The following is an 8,679-nucleotide window of genomic DNA, read 5'->3' as shown; positions in this document are numbered from 1 at the left end:
TTTCAACCTGAAATTTGCAGATTTGTATACCCCTGAGCAAAACATCTGCGTAGACGAGTCCCTGATACATTTTACCGGGCGCCTTGGCTTCAAACAATACATCCCAAGTGTAGCCCTCTTTAGGCATTTGTTTCTAAAACGGATTGGCGCCTGTGGTACCGTGCGAAATAGTCGCGCGGGCTTCCCCCAACGGCTCGTTACCACCCGTCTTGCAAGGGGGCAGAGGGCCGCACTGTGTAACGAAGAACTGCTCGCGGTGAAATGGAGAGACAAGCGTGACGTTTACATGCTCTCCTCCATTCAGGAGGTTCCGTGGCCCCATCCACCAGTGTAGTTAGCCGTCTACACGAGCGACATTTCCCCAGTGTCGTTCCTGGTACCTCAAACCGACCGCCACCCCGAAAAAAATGTCGTGTCTGTAGCAGGAGTGGAATAAGGCGTGACACGCGCTATTTCTGTCCTGACTGTCCTGACCACCCTGCCCTATGCTTTGGAGAGTGTTTCCAGAAGTACCACTCACAGGTACACTATTAGCATAGGGATCATCTCACCAGGACAGGCACACAGGGCTATTAGGGCCCATTCACTCACACAGCTGCTGCAAACGTCTCCTTTCACATGGGACAAAGTGCATAACGCACTTCGCCACATCTTTGGGCGATTTGCGCTTTGCACATTGACCCATGGGGAAAGAGGTTTGTTCTATAAAGGTAAATAAAAAAAACACCAGTAAGCAAACAGGTTAATGTTTAGTTCAAAAAGTTAAAGTTTATGTATTCTGTTCCAAAGTTAATAAAATTATTGCGTTGTGGCCTGGTTTTTTCTTTTTTTTTTTTTTACCTTCCAGGAGGACCAACCGATCTACTAGCTGCAGCACTGATGTGCATTCTGACAGAAGCATTGCGCTGCTGTCAGATTACACGCAAGTCGGTGTATGCGGCGCTGCAAGACGAGATTTCTACTCTGCAGTAACAGATACGTTTGCCGATGCATACGAGCTGAGGAGGAGGCGGCGTTCCTATGCTTTGGCAAACACTTTGTATATAAAAAAATAAAATAAAAATCCCAGCAATGATTTATTCATCCACATCGATTGATGTGAATGGAGAAATCTGGTTTGCCAGGGCATACGAGCTAAGTGGGTATGGATGTTGGGCGGAGCTCCTATGTCCTGGCAGACGCCTTTCCCCTCCTTTTTTTTTTTGGCAGAGATTTTTTTATCCACATTGATCGATGCGAATGAAGAAATCTGTGCCGTTCATATTTTTCTTTCAGCCCAGAGGCTGAACGGAAAAAAAGATCTCATTACCTGTATGCTCAATATAAGGAGAATAGCAGAAACTCCTAATGCTGGCCATACATGTAATGATTGCGGAGACCCTCAAATGCCAGGGCAGTACAAACACCCCACAACTGACCCCATTTTGGAAAGAAGACACCCCAAGGTATTCGCTGAGGGGCATATTGAGTCCATGAAAGATTAAATAAAATTTTTGTCCTAAGTTAGCGGAAAGTGAGACTTTGTGAGAAAAAACAAAAAAAAAATCAATTTCCGCTAACTTATGCTAAAAAAATACATTTCTATGAACTCGCCATGCCCCTCATTGAATACCTTGGGGTGTCTTCTTTCCAAAGTGGGGTCACATGTGGGGTATTTATACTGCCCTGGCTTTTTAGGGGCCCTAAAGCGTGAGAAGAAGTCTGGGATCCAAATGTCTAAAAATGCCCTCCTAAAAGGAATTTGGGCACTTTTGCAGCCTAGATGCGCAAAAGTGTCACACATCTGGTCTCGCCGTACTCAGGTGAAGCTGGGGAATGTGTTTTGGGGTGTCATTTTACATATACCCATGCTGGGTGAGATAAATATCTTGGTCAAATGCCAACTTTGTATAAAAAAATGGGAAAAGTTGTCTTTTGCCAAGATATTTCTCTCACCCAGCATGGTTATATGTGAAATGACACCCCAAAACACATTGCCCAACTTCTCCTGAGTACGGTGATACCAGATGTGTGACACTTTTTTGCAGCCAAGGTGGGCAAAGGGGCACATATTCCAAAGTGCACCTTTCGGATTTCGCTGGTCATTTTTTACAGATTTTGATTGCAAAGTACTTCTCACACATTTGGGCCCCTAAATTGCCAGGGCAGTATAACTACGCCACAAGTGACCCCATTTTGGAAAGAAGACACCCCAAGGTATTCCATGAGGGGCATGGTGAGTTCCTAGAATTTTTTATTTTTTGTCGCAAGTTAGTGGAATATGAGACTTTGTAAGAAAAAAAAAATCATCATTTTCCGCTAACTTGTGACAAAAAAGAAAAAATTCTAGGAACTCGCCATGCCCCTCACGGAATACCTTGGGGTGTCTTCTTTCCAAAATGGGGTCACTTGTGGCGTAGTTATACTGCCCTGGCAATTTAGGGGCCCAAATGTGTGAGAAGTACTTTGCAATCAAAATGTGTAAAAAATGACCAGTGAAATCTGAAACCTTGGCTGCAAAAAAGTGTCACACATCTGGTATCGCCGTACTCAGGAGAAGTTGGGCAAAGTTGGGCACATTTTTTTTTTTATCAAAGACATGTAGAACAATAAATTTGGCGAAAAATTTATATATGGATGTCATTTTTTTTTTGCAAAATTTTACAGCTGAAAGTGAAAAATGTCTTTTTTTTTTGCAAAAAAATCGTTAAATTTTGATTAATAACAAAAAAAGTAAAAATGTCAGCAGCAATAAAATACCACCAAATGAAAGCTCTATTAGTGAGAAGAAAAGGAGGTAAAATTCATTTGGGTGGTAAGTTGCATGACCGAGCGATAAACGGTGAAAGTAGTGTAGTGCCGAAGTGTAAAAAGTGCTCTGGTCATGAAGGGGGTTTCAGCTAGCGGGGTTGAAGTGGTTAAACACAGTTGTGGTGACCAGCCCCTTACTTCCTCAGAGCTTTCCTTAAAATTTCCCTGATAATATTCCCTAAAATCTACCCAATTATATCTTCTTATTCACTCCCTATACTCAGCTTATAGTGTCCCTATCACACTACATTAGTGACTTGTGACTGTAATTGCTTTTTGTCAGACACTGCCAGATGACATCCTGCCAGGTCACAAGCTGAAGCAGTGTCGGACTGGGGTGCCTAGGGCCCACCAGTGGAATTGATTCTGGGGCCCACCCTATAGTTACAGAAATATATGGGTAAGTCTACATGGGATATAAACACTGCAGGAAACCTGTGGCTTCAAATGTACAGTGTTTATGTACTAAGTGAATATAATTTTTTTAGAAATCACATCCTCATAAAATCAGATTAATGCTTTATTCACATGCCAGTGTTCACGTCAGTGATTTCTGTGACGAACTGGACCGCCGCGGCCACAATACGTCACGAAACCGTCACAGCGTCCCTAGTGGTCAATCCGCAAACAGGCCTCCCAGCCACTTTCAGCACACCGACAGTCTAACTTGAGTCCGTACAGTCGATAGGCTGAAAGCGCAGGGAGTGGACCGCCGACTGACCGCAAGTAAGCGTGTGACGAACTGGACCGGAACTACACACAGGGTAGTTTAACTGCCACCACCTTGCAATTTATGGGAGCAAGGAACCCGCTATCTAGATAACACAACCGAGTAGCTTTCCCTTCGGAGAGGCTAGGGTAAGTTTTTGCAGTGTTTGAAAACAGGCATATGGCTAGAGAAATGACTTGGAGGTCATTTATTATATATCTATATACAATACAAATTATCAAGATGCACAGTAATTATTAACACAATAATAAAGGAAAGTATAGTCCAATAAACAAAAGGGAGAAAAGGAAGAAAATACTTAGGTTCCGCAGAAAAGATGTCCGTTGGTGAAATAGTCCGTTGCAGGGATAAAGTCCAAGAAACCTTTGTCCAGTGTAATATGCCTACAGCCCACGGGTTCTCTGGCTGAGGCCCTCTTTAGGTGTTGTTAAAAGTGGAGAACTCCTTTAGCAGATTCTAGGTCTTTGTTATAAAGGCTCCCAGAATCAAGGCGGGGAATTGAGAGTCCGCCTGCTGGGCAGGCTGTATTCCTGAGGTGAATGTCAGTTCTGAAATATGGCATGTGCCATATCGCGGGATGTCTCCACTGTACACAAGTAACAAGCACATATTCACATTCCCCACAAAATATGGAGTTCAGGGATACCAAATATTACTATTATAACTGGTTCTATGATGGGGTAACACAATAACTTTACCTGGGCACATCTTAGAGTTATGTTTGTCCTATGTAAACGTCCAGTGAATTCTGAGTGACACGATGTAATTTTTACGTCCGTAAGATGCATAGGCTCTCTTAAAAAGGTAAAAATCATATCTCAGATTCATGTTGCAGTCTGGGAAACCTTGGTGTCGGCCTGTCTGCAGCAAGCCAGCTTACAGACCCCTTATGGCAGCAACACCAAATGTCTCCCCCACAGGTGCAGTCTTCACACCTAGCTGTGATATCTCTGCAGACAGGGAAGTTCTTTTGTCAACCTGAGGAAGCCAGCTGTAATTGCGTTATCTGCTGGGCATCTATTGACTGACTTGAACAAAAGGACTATGTTGTTCTCTGGGTACAACAGAAGGACAGAAGGAGACACTCTGAATAATCAAATTGTAGGTTCTGGGGCCTAGGGAAATAATTACTGTTTAATAGACCTACTGTTCAATAAGGCAGAGTAATATTGATAATATTGGGAGGACAGTTCAATATTCTCGCGGATCATCCGTGACAATTTCCATCAGTGATTGTGAGCCAAAACCAGGTGCGGCTCTAAACACAGAACAGGTGCAGATCTTTACCTTATACTGTATGTCTACAGAGGGCTCCAATCACTGATGGAAATCAGGGCCGAAAACACTCATGTGTGAATGAGGCATAACTTTTAAATCAGCAGCATGATTTGAGTGCCTTTTGCTGCTGGAAATTTACTTGTGGAGGTACCCTCCCCTGTTAGTTTTTTTTACCATAGAAATGAATGTGATCATAGCACAACTCGCAGGTTGTAGATGAAATTGACAGTGATAACTCTCTGAGCACAGATAATGTAGTAATGTAGCTGTCACCTGCAGTCCTATGTAACATCACAGATAACACAGTGATAACTCTCTGAGTACAGAAAATATTGCAGTGTTACCTGCAATCCTACACTGTATGTAACATGTGACACAGTGAGGGGTTTTGTCTGGGAAGGCAGGTATTTTCCTCCCAACATGTACGGCTGGGCTGGTTTTTGGCAGTACCTGGCTGTCCTTAAATAGGCAGCTGGGCTCAGAAGCTGGGTCTCTGTGTTGGAATCTGAGGTTTTGTGCCGGACTGGAGGGCTGAGACCCATGTGCACGGGGAACAGGCCCCCTAATGCCTGCTGTGGACTACTGGAGGCAGAACTACCAACAAGGTGACGTGTGCAATATGACATTTCCATTATGTGTGAATTAACACCAAAGACTGCAAAGTGACATGTTGTTCTGTGCAAATCGTACTTTCCATTTGTGTGGGAATTAACACCAAAGACTGCAAAGTGATGTGTTGTTTTGTGCAACTGCCGCAAGTGTGTATAAACACTGAAGTTTGAGTTATGAACTTGTATTTTGCCTCTGTACTGCGTCCGCTTACCCTATCTACCAGAGCGAAACCCCACAATTGGTGTAGGATGTGTGCAAGCGTAGTGAGGCTGGCGTGAAGGCTGAAATATTTTAGTTTATTTTTCCAGGCACGGTTGTATGACTTGCACCAAACCAGCGAGATTACAACCCATGTCCCTTGACAAAATGGAAGCTGTCGTGAAAGCCCTCCTGGAGGCTAACCTGCAGCAGCGGGAGGCTAATAAGCAGCAGAAAGAAACAAACCAGCTGCTGTTGCAACATGTGATGGCTTTTCAGGTGGCAGGAGCATCCCAAAGCGTCCATGATGCCCGGAAAGCGGTCCGCGCGGCGATCCCCAAGATGACCCCCTTGGATGACGTTGAAATTTGGATTGTTGTGTCTGCATGAATGGAGGAGAGCATGTAAACGTCACGCTTGTCTCTCCATTTCACCGCGAGCAGTTCTTTATTACACAAGGCAGCCCTCTTCCCCCCCCTTGCAAGATGGGTGGTAACAAGCCGTTGGGGGAAGCCCCTGCGACTAGGTCGTGCGGTGCCACAGGCATTTGTTCTATGAACAAATGCCTGAAGAGGGGCACACTTGTGTAGAAATTGTCCACATAAAGATGATACCCCTTGCCAAATAAGGGTGACACCAAGTCCCAGACTGTCTTCCCACTGCTCCCCAGGTAGTCAGGGCAACCGACCGGCTCCAGGGTCTGATATTTACCCTCATAGATCCGAAATTTGTGGGTATAGCCTGTGGCACTTTCACAGAGCTTATACAATTTGACCCCATACCGGGCGCGCTTGCTTGGGATGTATTGTTTGAAGCTAAGGCACCCGGTAAAATGTATAAGGGACTCGTCTACGCAGATGTTTTGCTCAGGGGTATACAAATCTGCAAATTTGTTGTTGAAGTGGTCTATGAGGGGCCAAATTTTGTGGAGCCGGTCAAAAGCTGGGTGGCCTCTGGGACGGGAGGTGCAGGAAACACAGGATGGTCTCAAATCGTGTCCTGGACATGGTAGCAGAGAACATGGGCATGTGATGAATTGGGTTCGTGGACCAATATGACCGCAATTCATGCTTTTTGATTAGACCCATGTTGAGGAGCAGGCCCTGAAAAATTTTAAATTCGGAAACTTGGACGGGTTTCCACCGGAAAGACTGGGCATAATAGCTTCTCGGGTAGGCGGCTATATCTGCTTGTTTCTGCCACAACTAAGTCCAAGAGCTCCGCAGTCAAGAACAGCTAAAAAAATCCCAGGGCCGAACCAATCTGAGCTGTCTCAACCCGAACTCCAGACTGGGCGGTGAAAGGGGAAACTAATGGTGCGGCTGAAGTTGGGGACTGCCAATCAGGGTTTGCCAGCACCTCAGGGACTCTAGTGGGTCTACGTGCCTGTCTGTGCGGTGGCTGCGACGGGGTAACTATTGCACGTGTCACCGTACCAGCTTCAACTGCCCTTCTGGTGCTCGCCACTTCACCATGTTGTACGGCAGTGCTGGTACTAGGTCCAGGATGGGCTGCGCTGCTGGTGTATGCCTCACCACGTAATCAGACAGCGCCAGCCCCACTCTGCTGCCCTTGAAGCGGATCCTGCGCAACCTGTGGTCTAGCAACACGGGGCCGGGTATGCCTGGTGCTATCAGGGACCTCAACCTCCTCGTCCGAACTTTGGGTCAGACTGCCACTGCTTTCTATAGGTTCATATTCTGACCCGCTAGATTCGTCAGATGAGGGTTCCCATTCCTCATCCGACTGGGTCAGAAGCCTGTAGGCCTCTTCAGAAGAATACCCCTTGTTTGACATTTGGTCAACTAAATTTAGGGGGTATTTCCTGAGACTACCCAAGAAAAAAAGCAAGCCTGTCTTACAAATGGGAGGCTAGCAAAGTACCGGAGGCCGCTGCGATTGATAAAAAATATCAAAACTGATTTTTTTATCGCTGCAGCGCTTGTAAAGTGATTGTGCAGTGATAAAAAAAATATATTATTTGATTGGGCAAACGCTGCATTTTGGGTGGAGGGCGAGCTAAGGTGACACTAATACTATTATAGATCTGACTGTGATCAGTTCTGATCACTTACAGATAGTATAAAAGTACAAATGCTGATTAGCGATACGCAAATCAGTGACTGCGGTGCGGTGGGCTAGGCGCTAAACAATCGCTAAACTACCTAACCAAGGGGCCTAAACTATCCTAAAACTATCAGTCAATACCAGTAAAAAAAAAAAAGTGACAGTTTACACTGATCACTTTTTTCCCTTTCACTAGGTGATTGACAGGGGTGATCAAGGGGTTAATTGGGGTGCTAGGGCGTGATCTGGGGCTAAGTGTAGTGTTTGGTGGCTACTCACTGTGATGCCTGCTCCTCTGCTGAGACCAACCGACCAAAAGGACCAGCAGAGGAGCAGAGAAGCCATTTAACACCTTATATTTATAAATATAAAGTGTTAACTGGCTTCTGATTAGATTTTTTGAAAATCGCCAGCCTGCCAGCCACGATCATTGGCTGGCAGGCTGGTGACGAAATACAACTCTAACTTTTGCCAGCCCCCGATGTGCATGCGCGGGCCGGCTTTTGACGCACAGGCGCGTCCACCCGGAATAAGAGGGCCGCCGCCAGGACGCAATCCTGCGTACGGCGGTCCTGAGGAGGTTAAGGATGTAGGTAACACTACCATGCGATCTACACTAGTGTTATCTGTAGTTTTACATAGGACTGCAGGTAACACTACCATATTATCAGCTCTAGCGTTATCTGTGGTTTTTACATAGGACTGCAGGTAACACTACCACATTATCAGCTCTAGTGTTATCTGTAGTTTTACATAGAACTGCAGGTAACACTACTAAATTTTCTGTACTCAGATAGCCAGTACTGTGTTATCTGTGTTGTTACATAGGGCTGCAGGTGATATCTACTACATTATCTATACTCAGAGAGTTATCACTATTTAAGGGGGCCCACTGAGACTTTATCGCCCAAGGGCCCACAAGGATGGATCCAGCATTTTTCCCCATGGGAATGTATTAGTGTCGGATCTGTCCTTCCGGCCTGTGCATGCGCAGACCGGTAAAA

Source organism: Bufo gargarizans, chromosome 2 (genome assembly GCF_014858855.1).
Source record: "Bufo gargarizans isolate SCDJY-AF-19 chromosome 2, ASM1485885v1, whole genome shotgun sequence".
Taxonomy (NCBI): domain Eukaryota; kingdom Metazoa; phylum Chordata; class Amphibia; order Anura; family Bufonidae; genus Bufo; species Bufo gargarizans.
This window is presented reverse-complemented; position numbering follows the sequence as displayed.